The sequence below is a fragment of the Pelodiscus sinensis genome, chromosome 20 (genome assembly GCF_052426305.1).
Source record: "Pelodiscus sinensis isolate ZL-2025 chromosome 20, ASM5242630v1, whole genome shotgun sequence".
Lineage (NCBI taxonomy): Eukaryota > Metazoa > Chordata > Testudines > Trionychidae > Pelodiscus > Pelodiscus sinensis.
The window spans coordinates 15626286-15640767 of record NC_143071.1 but is presented as its reverse complement, the minus strand read 5'-3'; the positions used below and the strand labels follow the sequence as shown (position 1 = coordinate 15640767).

The 14482-nt window shown below is 41.9% G+C and overlaps 1 protein-coding gene across 5 annotated transcripts in view; it reads right to left on the bottom strand.

The window, feature by feature from the left end:
• Window positions 1-14482, bottom strand: part of SPAG9 (sperm associated antigen 9) — a 131684-nt gene that overhangs the window by 66981 nt on the left and 50221 nt on the right. The gene's annotated exons all lie outside the window — the stretch shown is intronic.

Sequence of the window (14482 nt, the reverse complement as noted above, 5' to 3'; positions counted from 1 at the left end):
TGGAAAGAATGAAACCGATGTGTAACCTGCTGAAGTTTAAAACATCCATGAAGTAAAGGAAGGGCTTGGGATATTTCTTTGAATGACTGGTAACTAAGTATCTTATATGCAGAGATTAAGTATTTATAGAAATGCAGACACTAGTATACATTGAAACATTTTATAGCATTACATATTATTACATTATAGAGCAAAACATATTATAGAGCACAACTACCAACTATACAAGAATGTAGTCACCAAAATAAAATGAAAATTTTTAAAACTGTATTATGGTTAAGTTTTGAGCAATTAATTCCTTTACCAAAACGTGGCCTAATTTACTAGCTAATACATTATACTAAGAACACAGTAAGTGTTTGGAATTCAGAAAACTGAAGTGAGATGTAGGTTTCAGGCTTTCCTTTTCCTCCACTTATTCTGGCCAGGTAATTCTTGCTAAAATACTAGTTGAAATTCTCTACCTACCCAAACTGTTACATAACCAAAATAAATATCAGATACCCGAAGACTAAAAACAGACACTGAAAACAAATCACTGTTAAAAAGCAGAACTTCTTTGGCTCCACTGAATACATTTTAACACTGCCCTCTTAGAAAAAACACAAACAGGTTGACAGTTTATTAAGCGAATATTTGAGCGCAAATTTAAATCACAAGTTCAACAGTAATGGAGTGGATAGGATATCCAGGGACAGTTTTTGGGTTGGGGGAGGGTAGGTACATAATTTGCATTACAGTAATGTAATGCCCGAGCCCGGCACGCTAATTCCATGCCCTTATGCCACATTACATCATGTACCTGGTGGGAGTGACCCACACATACAATGGACCCACATTGCCTAGAAAAAGCAAGTTGTGCCCCATTCATGGCTTGAGAGGTATATAAGCACATTCTGGTAGCTGACCAGGGGGTTGGGGGTTTGGTTACACCAGGTGGGTTTTTTTAAAGTACCAATAGAACATAAGGAGTGTCTCTCACGTTGCCTCGGCTTTAGGTAAGAGGTTGTTTATATTAACAGAGGCTATACTTATTAGTGAAGGCGCTTTCCCTAAAGAGTGCGCATACCATTTCTAATAACCCAGGCTATACTGTTAGGGTAAGAGTGCACCCCACAGTATGGCCTATTCCTGTGTCCCCAGTTATCTTTGGGGGAAGTAAATATGGTACCGCTCAGGGGATGAAGTCTGTGCTTTCCCCAGCTCTAAACCTTGTCAGGGTTTCTGTGGTGCCTTCCATCCTGGGGCCCATGACCGCTAGGCGAGTGAAGCAGGCGGTACCCCTGGCCATGTCCCACTACGGTGGGTGGTTTAAAGCATTGAAGAGTCTTCTGGTGGGGAAAGGCCAATGCTTTCCCAAGTCTTCTGCATCCCTCAGCGTCCTCTTCTTCTACCCCTCTGAAGGTCATTTTCTTTGTGAGCCGCACGTGTTGGGGGGAACATAACATTCCAGAGGGAAAGTGATTCAAGTGCCCCTGGATTGCCCTGGCTATGTCCCCTTCAGTGGGCAGTAATAACTTAGTCCACTGGGGGAAGTAGAAGGAAGGAAAAAGGGGAAAACCCAAAAAAAACCCTCCTCTAGTGTCTTGTGACACTTGGTCCTTTGTTGGGGAAGCTAGTGATTTCCCAGGTCTTCTATGACCCTCGGCATCCTCTTCTTCAGAATCCTTGTTCTCCTTCCTTCTTGGGGCGCATCTGTTGGAGCAACATGGCCTTCCGGGGGAGGGGGGGGGGGAGAAAAGATGCCCCTGGATCTTCCCTGGCCATGTCCACCTCAGTGGGTGAATATAATGCAGTCCCATGGTTGTAACCCAAAGTCATAACTCAGTCCGATAGTCTTCTCCATCCCTCAGCATCCTCTTCCTCTGCATCCTTGTCCTCTCTTCGAGCCACACCTGATGGGGGAGGATGGCCTTTTGGGGGGGTTGGCGAGCAAAGTGCCCCCAGATGCGACCTTGCCATGCCCTCTTCCATGAGTTATACTAGCTCAGTCCTTGTGAAGGGAAAAAAGGGAAAGGGAGGAAAAATCCTCCCATAATCTTGTGTGTTCTATTTGTGCTTCATTACTTGTCCCAGTATTGTTGGTGGCCCATAATGTGCGCGGTGTAAATGTCATGGGACCACTGGATGGTGTTGGAATAAATTTTAACACTGACCTCTTAGAAAAAGCACAAATAGATACTACAATGGCTCATTGTCTTGTTTTGTGACCTTATGTATAGTCTTGCTAATTTACATAGCTTCCTGAAAATAAAATCAGTGTTGAATTTTATATTCTTTAAATGGGCATTTGTCACAGAATGTAAAATAGGAATAGGTATATACTATGTACACAGTACACTTTATATTCAAATTTTTATTCATTGAGGGTTCTATACAATTGAAAACATGGGCAGAAATAACAAAGAAATAAGCAAAGAGTAGCATCTGGTGGCATCTCAGAACCTAACAAAATATAGGAGAGAGAATCAGGAGCTTTTGTGGGTAAAACCCACTTCACATGGCAAAAAGGCAATACATTTTAGTTTTAAGCTTGCTTATGAGTAGTTATTTTTCTGATCCTTTTAATATTAGTTTATTTTATTCTTAAGGTTTTCATCATTAAATCATGTTCTAGCTAGCATTTCAGAGTCATTTAGAACAATGCTTAATCTTCAATAACGTGCACTGTTACACTGAAACACAATAGGGTTTCATAAATATATCAAGCTAATTGGGGCAAGAGACATAAGACTGAGAGGGATTAGAGTGGTAATGATAGAGCAGTCAATGTTAAGACATTGTTTAAATGGTGATAATTAAAAACAGGCATGAAGATAACTAACAGGGGTTTTAGAACATTAATGCTTCATTATAATCATCATTGTGCAAAGCACCACAGAGTCTCATAAAAATGAATAGTAAATACAACACAGGAATTACTGGCCAACAATTTTCACCCATATTTTGCATTTTTAATGCACACCTGAGAAGTGTGCCAGATTATAACCCATCCAGTCAGCCAGCCACATCATTGAGCAAGAGATGTCACAGGTCTACCACGCTCCTACTCCTTCCAAAACATGCTTTGACTATCTTTCTCCAATTATAGGGTACATCTAGACTACGTTCTTCTTTCGAAAGGAGATATGCAAATTTGGCACTAATTTGCATATCCTCTTCCAATTGCTTTTTTTAAAGCTTTTTTTTTTTTAATAAAGAAAGCAGTTTAGATGTGGTTCTTTCGAAAAAACAGCCCTTTCGAAAGAACCCTTCTTCCTCAAAAAATGAGGTGCGCAGGGTTCTTTCAAAAAAAGGGGTGGATTTTTTTGTTTGTTTTTTAAAAGAACCAGGTCTGAACTGCTTTCTTTTTTGAAAAATATGTTTTAAAAAAAGCAATCGGAAAAAGATAGGCAGATTAGCGCTGAATTTGCCTATCTCCTTTTGAAAGAAGAATGTAGTCTAGATGTACCCATAGTCTTATTATTTTAAAATGCTAAGAGGCCATAAACATTAAGGACTTCTGTACAATACGGCTTGCTTGCATTTGTAATGTATAGCTTTAGTAAATTTACCAGGTCAGGCATAAGACCATGGATGCTGTTCAGGGAAGAAGGGATGCACCTCACCAAGAAGGGGAAGTCAGTCACTGACAATTCAGCAAGTCACTGATGGAGACTTTTACTAAGTTCCAAGGAGACAGGGAGAAGCATAAAAAGGTGCCCTTAAGCAAAGGCTATATGTTGAGGTCAGAGTGCACAAGATGGAAATCACAATAGGGTTGTTAGAGTAATAAGAGGGAAATTAGTGGGAGAATTTGATCAACAGCTTGGATGTCTATACAAAATATGTAAGGAGTAGGAATTTTAAAAAACCATGTACCTCAACTAGGGTAACCGTGCAACTCCTGAAAATCTCAACACTTAGACAAGTAACAGCGCTGTGGGCTCTGCACTATAAAACTTAACTTTATACTGCAGATCTTGCAGCAAAACCTCTCCAGGCGCAGAGCCACCAACCCCTGCCGGCCCAACTCCCAGGGAGGAAGCTTCACTGCGAGGGTGAAACTTCCTCCTCGGGAGCCAAGCAAGCAAAGCCTCCTTGCCGGGAATGCAGCCGGCAGCCCTTGCCACACAGCAAAGCCTCCTCCACTGGAGTGGAGCGGGCAGCCCCTGTCCACCCGGCTCCCGGGAAGGAGATCTCACTGATTTTAAGTGATACCATTAACCGATGAGCATCCTCTTATTGTTTAAACCGTTAGTCCTGTACACTGAAACATCCCTAGTAAGGAGTATGGGGAACATAACAGGAAGAAATGGAATTATTAGTACATAAGTATCTAAAAGGGTGTTACAAGAAGGAGGGAGAAAAATTGTTTTCCTTAGTCTCTGATGATAGGACAAGTAGTAATGGGCTTAAATTGCAGCAAGGGAGGTTTAGGTTGGACATTAAGAAAAACTTCCTAACTGTCAGGGTGGTGAAACACTGGAATAAATTGCCTAGAGAGGTTGTGGAATCTCCATCAATGGAAATATTTAAGAGCAGGTTGGATAGACATCTATCAGGGATGATATAGATGATGATTGGTCCTGCCATGAGGGCAGGGAACTGGACTTGATGACCTCTTGAGGTCCCTTCCAGTCCTAATATTCTATGATAAGCTAAATTTTGACTTTATTTGCATTAAGACACTTGGTGGGATAAATCTCATGATCAGAATACTGGTTTAGAGGGGGTACAGCTTGGTTAAGAAAGATTGGCAACCTAAGTATGGTATAATGCAGCCCCTCCATATCATAAATGTGCACATTCATTCTGATATCCAGAAGGAGGTCAGAAGCATACCAGTAAAGATAAAAGGGATAAAAACCAAGGAGTGTTATGACAGTACAGCTATTATTGTCCATCAAATCAATATTATGAAGTGGATGAGCCATTTCTAGAACAAACAAGCACACAAAACATAAGAACTGGGAGTAATAGAGGACTTCAGTTACCCAGATCTCTGTTGGAAAAGCAATACTGCAAAACACAATGTTTCTAACATGTTCTTGGAATGTACTGGGGACAATTCCCCCCCCAGAATTTGGAGAAAATGAGAGAGAGACATTTTAGACTTGATTGTAACCCATAGGGAGGAATTAGTAGTGAATGTGAAGGGGGAAGGCAGTTGTGATGAAAGTGATCATGAAATAATAGACGTCAGGATTCCAAAGAAAGGAAGGAATAAGAGCAAAAGAATAAGGGACTTCTTAAAAGCAAACTAGCTGCCAATTCTAAGTTTGTTAATATCATATGGGAAGAAAACCCAAGGCAAAAGGAATTCAGGACAGCTGACAGTTTCTCAAAGAAACAGCATTCAAGGCACAACTGCAAACTATCTTGTTGCAAAGGAAAGGTAGGAAAAATAGCAAGAATCTAATCCTCTATCAGGAGCTCCTTAATGACTTAAAATCAAAAAGGAATCCTACAAATAAGTAAGTCGCAACCCCATTTTAATGGAGTCACCAGACTGATCTTAGTCTTCAATCCTGGGCCCCAGCAAGTCAAAGTCCCACAACCCTGAGCTGAAGTTGAAGCCCAAGGGCTTAATTCGTGGAGAGCTGAACTCAGGTTATAGGTGTCTTGCTTAGAACAGAAGCCTTGGGTTTCAGCTTTGCCCCTCTCCCTCCCGCCTGGAGTGGTGGGGCTCAGGCTGTGGCTCCCCACCTGGGGTAATGGGGCCTGGACAGGCTGAGGCTTCAGTGTCCATTTCTGAGGTCATGTAGTAAATTTGTCATCAAGGGGCATGAAGTTTGAAGAACCCCATGTCAAAGTTTACTTGGTCCTCCTACAAATGGGATTGGACTTCATGATGTCTCAAGATCCTTTCAAGCCCTACATTTCTAGGGTTCTATTACCTGCGCTATATAATGTTGGATGGTAACAGACAGCAGTGAACAACTTAGACACCATGCTCTTTGATCAAAAAAGTATCTTGTACAGACAACTAGATTTTTGCATAGCTTTTTGTTTTTTTAATGACGCTAAGATTAAAAGTATTAGCTAGGAGATTGAGGTTTTTGTTTAACTTACCGTAACCACTTTTGGCTAGGAACAAGAAGGTGTAAGCAAAAGTTTGGACATGAAGAAAAATTCAAAATAAACCAAACAGTAGAATTGAGACTGGACACAATGGATGATAGTCTAAAAATAACTATGCACACATTCAGGATAACTATTTCAATAGAGATTCAAGTCAGGTGAAAAGGTGTATCAGTAAATTAGGAGACAATTGTTATTCTGCATGTCACTTCTTGTGAGAATTTGAGTCTTTTCAACATTCAGTACCAGCTTAAGCATAGGTAATCAAGGCTAAGTTGCATGAAAAATGGAATTCCAACTCCTGGCTCAAAAAATAATGAACAGTAATACCTTTTACCACATTCTATGACACTGCTGAAGGAACTCTTGCTCAAAAAAGTTGAGGTTAAACTGCTTCCTGATTAAGTCACCATTATCTATTGTTTGTATCAGCTGACCATTTTGAAAGACCCCAAGTCACTGTTGACGCTGACAGGTGAGAAGCTTTTGATTTGTTGATATATGGACTATTCAGGCAGGTTTAAGAAGATGGAAAATCTTTAATAAAGCCCTGGGTAAGCTCAAAAGTTGGTGTGTCTCTCATGAAAAGAAGCTGATCCAATAAAAGATATTACCTCACTCAAATACGAGATAGTGATGTCCGGTGTTTCTGCACACACATTCCAAAGACAAATAGGATATTCATAGCACAAAAGAAAAGAAAGGAGAAAAGTGCTTTCAGCAAGAATTTAATGTTTGCCCTTCACATTCTGTGAAAAGTCTTTAGATAACATCAAGAAAAAAAATATTCTAGAAATGAATAGATTTGAAAAAAATCTTTTCATCTACAATTTCTGTGCCATTCTAGCAAGGTGAAAAAGTCACTATTTCAAAAGTAGAGTTACCTAAATTCTACTTATGCTAAATGTATCATAAGATAACCATTGTACGAAAAAGCTAAAATATGTGGAGCCTCTTGTAGCGAGGTATTTATTACAGTATTTAGACACAACTCAGTAAATTGAGTGTAAAGTCACTAATTGGAGGTGGGAGACTTCATAAGCATCAATAAAGCCCTGGAAAAGTCTGCAGAACTTCAGAAATTAATCCTGATTTCTATACATTTTAGAGTTGTATGAATTACAAAACACAAAATACTTATTTATAAGACACTTCTGAACTGAGAATATTTGCTTTATATTAAATAAAAACTACTAAGACTTACATACAGTGGAGACTGATGTGCTAAAAATATACCAACTTAATAAGCAAAGGTTACACTGTTATATATAGTACTTGCTTTTCACTGCATTCAGCTGAACTAATTCATGCTGTTTTATGCAGAGAACTTGAATACTGCTAATGCTTAAAGGGGAAGTTGTGACATTTTAATTCGGTCAGATATAATAAAATGTTCCCATCTAGCAAAACACGTAAAACATATAGCATTTTATATAAAAAAAAAAAACCACGATTTCTTTTTTTGATTTTGGAAAAAATCAACTATCAGACTCCTTAGCAAGTCTATACACAGAATCGGTATTAAAAGGTTGGTAAGCTCCACCCACAAGAATTTTTCAACCAAATGGGTCTTCCTTTGGGCAGTTAAATTTAAAGGATCTATTGGTATACACAGAATGTTTTAAGATGCCAAAAAACATTTTAACTGTAGCTTTTCTGTTCTTATCCATCTAAAGATGAGAGCACCTGCAGGAATGGGCACTCTAAGTGCATACTCCCATTATCAGAATAGAGGTACTAGCTAGCAAAGACCGGTTGACATACAGTTTTAATTTACAGTATAAACTTGCTTCCTTAGTTAATTCTCTTGACCAGGGAGTAAATTTCTGTAATCAGTAGATAGAAAACTGACAGGACTGGTGCAATTCCTCACCAGCATCTGTTCCCCCAAATTGTTGATGTAGAGGACTTAAAGGCAACCAGCATCAACTTCCATTTCCACAGTTAGCGTGTGAAGGTTTAACCTATATTTTTCCTGTCTATTCTTATTTTTTGCAGTAAAAAATTATCACATATACCATCTACATATATAGGCTAAGAGGAAGGTTAAATTTTACAGGGCTAAATGGTTCAATGTTTCCTGTCACACTGACATTATGATCTTTTAATCACCATTACCATTTTTAAATTAAACATTGGTAAGTTATTCATTAGCATCTCATTTGGAAGTTATCCCATTACAGAAATGCTTTTATGCTGCAAAAGTCTGAATACAAATCTTATGTCTCAATCTTAACTGAGGAAGTGGATTTTGCCCACGAAAGCTCTTGATATTAGATACATTTTTATTAGTCTCAGAGCCCTGGTCTACACTAGGGAGTTATTTCAAAATAACCCCTCACTTCAAAATAAGTGGAGCACCCACTACTAAGTCCGTTATTTCAAAATAACGGTCTGGTCATTTCAAAATTTGTACTCCTGTTTTCCTTGGGGAATAAGCTTATTTCAGAATAGTTATTTTGAGTGTTATTATTTCAAAATAAGTTATTGTGAAATAATTTCCTATGTTAGACATGCTCTAAGCCACAGGACTACTCATTTTTAAAGTTACAGACTAACCTGGCCACCCCTCTGAGACTGGAATAATCCTAGATCAGTCATCCCGACAACAGTTGGCCTGTCTCCTTATCACTAATACATTTGTTTACTCGGTTCCTTTGTATGCTGGAGACTAGCAGGAAAAATCATTCACTTAAAAAAACCAAGCACCCTACAAGTTTATTGAAAAAATAAGCAAGCCAACATGCACTATCAAGATAGATGTACAGATCAAGCCATTAAATAATTATTCTTGCCAGTAAAAGTATCCTTGTTTTTCTCCAGGAAATCCTGTGTTGATCCAGCCCACCCCATTAACAACTTAATGTTTTTCCAGGCATTTTGATATCTTTCTGAGATTATTCCCTCTTCTCAAAGGAAGTTTAATTCCTCACGTTTTTCATGCTTCCTGTGTTTACTTAAGTGGCTCTGACTCCAGGTATCAGCTCCCTCCTCAGTGTTATGTTTGAAATGTAACAGATTATTCTTTTCAAGTGTTACAGAAATTTTGCATTAGACATTTGACCTTTAATATAACCAGTAGAAACTTTTGCTCTCCTTCTACTCTCTTAGGGTATGTCTAAACTACATGCCTCTGTCGCCAGAGGCATGTAGATTAGGTTACCCGGAATAAGAAAATGAAGCGCCGATTTAAATAATCGCCGCTTCATTTAAATTGCCGCTTCATTTTCCTATGCCGGGTAGCTTAATCTACATGCCTCTGTCCCAGAGGCATGTAGTCTAGACGTACCTATATACTCTTTTTTGGTAAAAATTGCACTCCAGGTGCTATTAAATTCTTCTGGACTCCCGAGTATTGTTAAGCATACTGTATTCAGAGTCCATGAATGTTTTAGACTGGGTCCAGCTGCCCAAATGAAGCCAACCATATTGTTCTAACACACAACAGACTGTTCGTTCTTGTCCTGCTTTTGTGATGCACCACTTAAGTTAATCTTCAAGATGGGTTTGAGTCTAAGTTTTCCAATAATAGCACTCAGAATCATTTCCTGATAACCCAGGAAAGGCTAATTTCTTCAGACTTCCCCAGCCGATGTGTGTGTCGGTCAGCTCTTTTCCCTAATAGTTTCAACAGCTGCCTCTCTTCTCGATAGAGTCCCTCCTAACAGAGCCAAAACTCTTTATGCTTGCCTTCAGGACAAAACCCACACCTGCAGGCTCAGCAAGATATTAAACCAGAATCCTTCAAGCCAGTGACTATCAGTGTCCTGCCATACAGCCATGAAGTGTTTACTAAGAAGTATCTTATCTTAAGCTCACTCTTCCCTTCCTACTTGTTTTCCTTAAAATCCCTAACCAACATATTCCTACAGTAAACATCTCAGTAAGCTGGTCAACATATAGTATACAATAGTCATATATTACAGAGCATCTCCATTTCCATCGCATACTCTTCCAATCCTGTGTCCCAGACTGTCCACTTTAATTTGGCATTTCTACTTCAGCAGAAATGGGCCTCTGCATCCTCTTGCAAACATGTTCTTCTAAGCACAGTTTGTGCTCTAATGCTATTTTAAAAAAAGGTTACACAACCTTGGGCAGAAGAGGCTATCTTGTCACCTGAATTTAAATTAAAAGCATTCTTCCCATTAATAGTGACTTCTGCACTTATGTATTCCAATTAAATAAACCGATGCAGATGGCAGATACAGTAACATTCCAAAGCATTGAGCCCATTAATTAGCTATTACATTATATAATATTTTGAACATTAAACAAGGTCATTTAAACTTATCTGAGAAATAAGAATAGTTTTACCTCAATGAGATGCACACAATTAGTATAACTCTGCTTTGTCAAATTTGTAACTAAGAGTTCTCTACATTTCTTCTATGCTAGCCATATCTCTGGGCACTTGGGCTTGCTCAGGATATTGGTTTATTTGAATCAGCATGACTAACTATATTCCAAATGCTAGAGAAATGCTCACATAGTTATGTCACACTGTATCAGACCAAAACTGTGACAATGCTACATGACCCAATTATGCTTCATTAAACTAAGCCAATACTCAATGTCAATGGAAAAAAAAGGTATCCTGCACAATACATCTGTTTACAAAGGAAAAAAAGAAACATTTCCTAGTTAAGCAGGGAAGATGTTCAGGAATCACTATCAAACCATCTCTACTATACATAGTTTAACACACTCCACTTCTGACCAAGCACTTACAACTAAGTTTCTTCAATTCCTTGATCACAATCAAGTTCCCACACAAGAGGTCAACAGAAATCTGTCTTTGTGGCTTAGTAATTCTTTTCTAAAAGCCATCATAGTTGTATAATGTACCTGATTAGTCTCCAACGCTGTTAAATTTACTTATGCACAGCATGACATCTCTCACTGCCCTACTAACATGCCTCAGTCTTGCCCTGGAGTGTCCCTATACTTCCACGGTTCTAAAACTATGGGTCAAGATCCCAAAGTGAGTTATTCCCCTATTTTAATGGGGTTGCCAGGGCAAGTATTAGACTTGCTATGACTAGGGATGTTAAAATGTGTTTAACCAAGTAAAATTTCAGTGGTTAATATACAGTGAAACTGTACATAGGGCACTAACACTCACTGGTTGGTGAAAAATGAACAGGTCTGCTAGGAACTACTAATTTTTTTTACAACAGCTACTGAACGATCATATATTGACCTATTACCAAGACGAACAGTATTCGGACTGATGACCCAGAGGTGAAAGTCTTTTTCCAATTCCATTAAATATCCAATACCCCTTCAAAGAATTCAACTGTACTTCACAAATCTAACTTGAACAGAAAAAAACTTAGGGTTTTCTTTAAAACAGTTTCTTTTCTGCTAATCCCTATTTGCATGAACCAAAGATTTAGATATCGTCTTTCCAGCTGCTAAACTAAGACACACACACACACACACACACACACACACTACTCTTTCCTACATTCAGAAACTTCTTCCATATCTCCTTTTATTCCAGGGCTGAGCAAAATATGGTCCAGGGGTCGGATCTGGCTCGCCAAGCCATCAGATCCAGCCCATGGACCACCCTGCCAGGACCCTCAGCAGGACTGTCTTTAGGCATAGGCAGAATAGGCAGTTGCATAGGGCACCAGTATTTCTGGGGCACCACTCTGCCGGGATGGTAGTGAAGCAGTAGAGCAGTGCAAAAAGCCGGCACTCCCCGACCCCTCTGAAAGAGAAAGCGTCGGCTAACCAGCTGCTTGAAGAATCAGCAGACTTGTTTCCCGTTCCTCCCAGGTGACAGAGGCATAGGGAGGCAGGGACAGAGGGAACAGTTACTTCCAGCTGGCACACGAGGGGGAAACACTTCCCTTCCCCACAGGAGCTGGCGCATGCTGCCTGAACAGCTTGGGCGCTGGCACCTGGCAACTTAGTTCCAGGCCTTTCTGTGCGGTGCAGGGAGGTCAGTAGACCTGGGGCTGCGCAGCTCCGACTGTGCAGGCAGCACACTTTGCCCTGGGACTCCCTGCGCCCTCCCTCTCCCCTCGCAGGATGGCATCGCGGAGGTAAGTTGCTGGGGTGCAACAGCTCCTGCTGCTCAGGCAGTGCGCACACCAGCTGTTTGGAGAGGGGAAGTGCAGTCGCACACTTCTCAGAGGTGCTGCAGGATTGGCAGGTCCCCTGCCCAGACCTCCCACAAGTACCCGTCCACTGCCCCCACCAACACTGTCACCAGCACCCTGCCACCCACCGTAGCATCCAGGACCACCTTGTCCCTGGACCCAGCACCCTGCCACTCACCACAGCACCACCCTGTCCCTGGCTCCAGCACCCTGCAAGCTGTGCCAGCATCCTTGGGACCGCATTATTGAGGCTTGGGGTTTGTTTGTTTGTTTTTTGGCATCTCACTTGTGTGGCCCCAACTGACTTTTCTGTGGGTCGGTGACCTTTGACTCAAAACAGGTTCCCTGCCCCTCTCATAAAGACAATGTTAAAACCTTTTGAGTTTAACAATATTTTATTTAAAAATGAAGCCTGGCCAACATGCCCCCAATTGGGGCCAAATCCCCATCTCACTGCAGCATCAAAACACCCCTGCACCACCTGACCCCAAATCTGAGCCCATCATACACTGGAACCCACTGTCCTGAGCCTCTTACATCCCCAAACTCCTGCATCCCCATATCCTCAGTCTTCTGCCACAACACTCCTGCACCATCCACACATGGCAAATGTGTGACACGTGTGTCCATGTCACAATCACCTTGCCCTGAGCCCCTCACATATCCAACCCAAACTCCTGCACCCTCACATCCACAAGCCTGTGTCTTGTTCAACACCTCAACCTTCCATCTGATCCCAACACTCCCCAATCTGGAGCCCCCTCCCTGAGCCAGCATCCCCTCCTCCTGCATCCAAATTCCCTCCCAGAGCTTGCACTTCTCACCCCTTCCCACACCCAAATCTTTCATTCCCACCCCAGAGCCCGCACCTCCTCTCTCAACCAAGTGAGAGCGTATAATGGCTGGGTATAGCAAGTGATGGAGAGGAGGGGAACAGAGAGGATGGGGCCTCAAAGGAGTGGGATCTTGGGCCTTCGGGAAGGAATGTGATTTTAATGTATTGGTGGGTTCTTTTTTTGGGAGGGGGGTGACTTGACAAACCTAGGAGTTCCTTGAAATTCTGAAAAGGGATCCATGGCCAAATAAAATTGGGAACACTGCAGTGGAGCATGTAACAGCAGGGCTGGGTCCTAGGGAGAGCCGAATGCACTGCCTGAGGGAAAGGATTGGCTGCTGGGGTCTCTGAGAAGGGGAGGGGATAGGGTTGGAAGAGCAAGTCAGGAGTAGGGGCACCAGTTTAATAATCCCGCCTAGGGCACCATAAATCCTAAGGACGGCCCTGACCCTCAGGCATGTAGCTGCACAGTTTGAAAGCTTAGTCCCTGTGGCTCTCTCCTCTACAGGGAGGGGGAAGCTTCATACAATCTCCCCGCCCCCAGCCCAATCCTCAGCTCCTAGCAGCCAGAAACAACTGGCCAACAGGAACTGACCCCAGCCAATCTCTCAGCTCCTATTGGCTGTAAACAACCAGCCAATAGGAGCCGAGAAATTGGCCTGGAGGATGGGAGCAGTGCAAGTCTCTTCCCCCTCCCAGAGCTGAGAGGCACGTGGAGGGAGCAGCCTGAAGTTTTAAGTGATCTGGGGCTGCAGCAGACAGAGCCCAGCCTGCCTTGAAGGTGCTGCAGGGCTCCTGGCTTAGGTAAGCACCTCCTAGCCAAAGCCTGCCTCTGGCCCTCCAGCACATCAATTCCCTCCCTCCAGGTCACCATCCAAACCCTCTGCACCCCCCTGCCCCTGGTCACAAGTCCTTCCCAGACCCTCTACCCCCTCTCTACATCCCTCCCCCAGACCAGAATTCTCTCCTGCACCCATACCCGCTCCCTGACCTTACACCCTTACCCCCTGACCCAGGTCACAACCCCCTTCTTTGCCCACCATCTCCAGCACTCCATTATCTTATCTCATGCACCCTTCTGTGCCCAACCGCCACCCTAGACTCCACACCCCTCCACAAAAAAGTGCATCCCTTGACCACTTTCCAAAGTCTTGGAGTGGCCCCTCCACCAAAAATTATTGCCCACCCCTGTTCTATTCCCTTCCCCCATCTCTTCAGAACAGTTTGTTAGTAAACTGCAGACTACTGGATTCATAAACTGAGAGGAGTTGGTAAGTGGCACAGAATAGCCTGTTCTGCTGTGGTATCACTGGTAATTCCCCAGCAATCTTTCCAGAAAAAGTTTTCATCCTTAAGGCTTTCTGTAACATGCATGTTTTAAGTGGCAGGACCTCCAGCAAGAGAAAAAAACTGAACATTGAAAGAGTGTTTCTATTCAACAGAATGAAAAAATTGGCTTCACCCTATATTT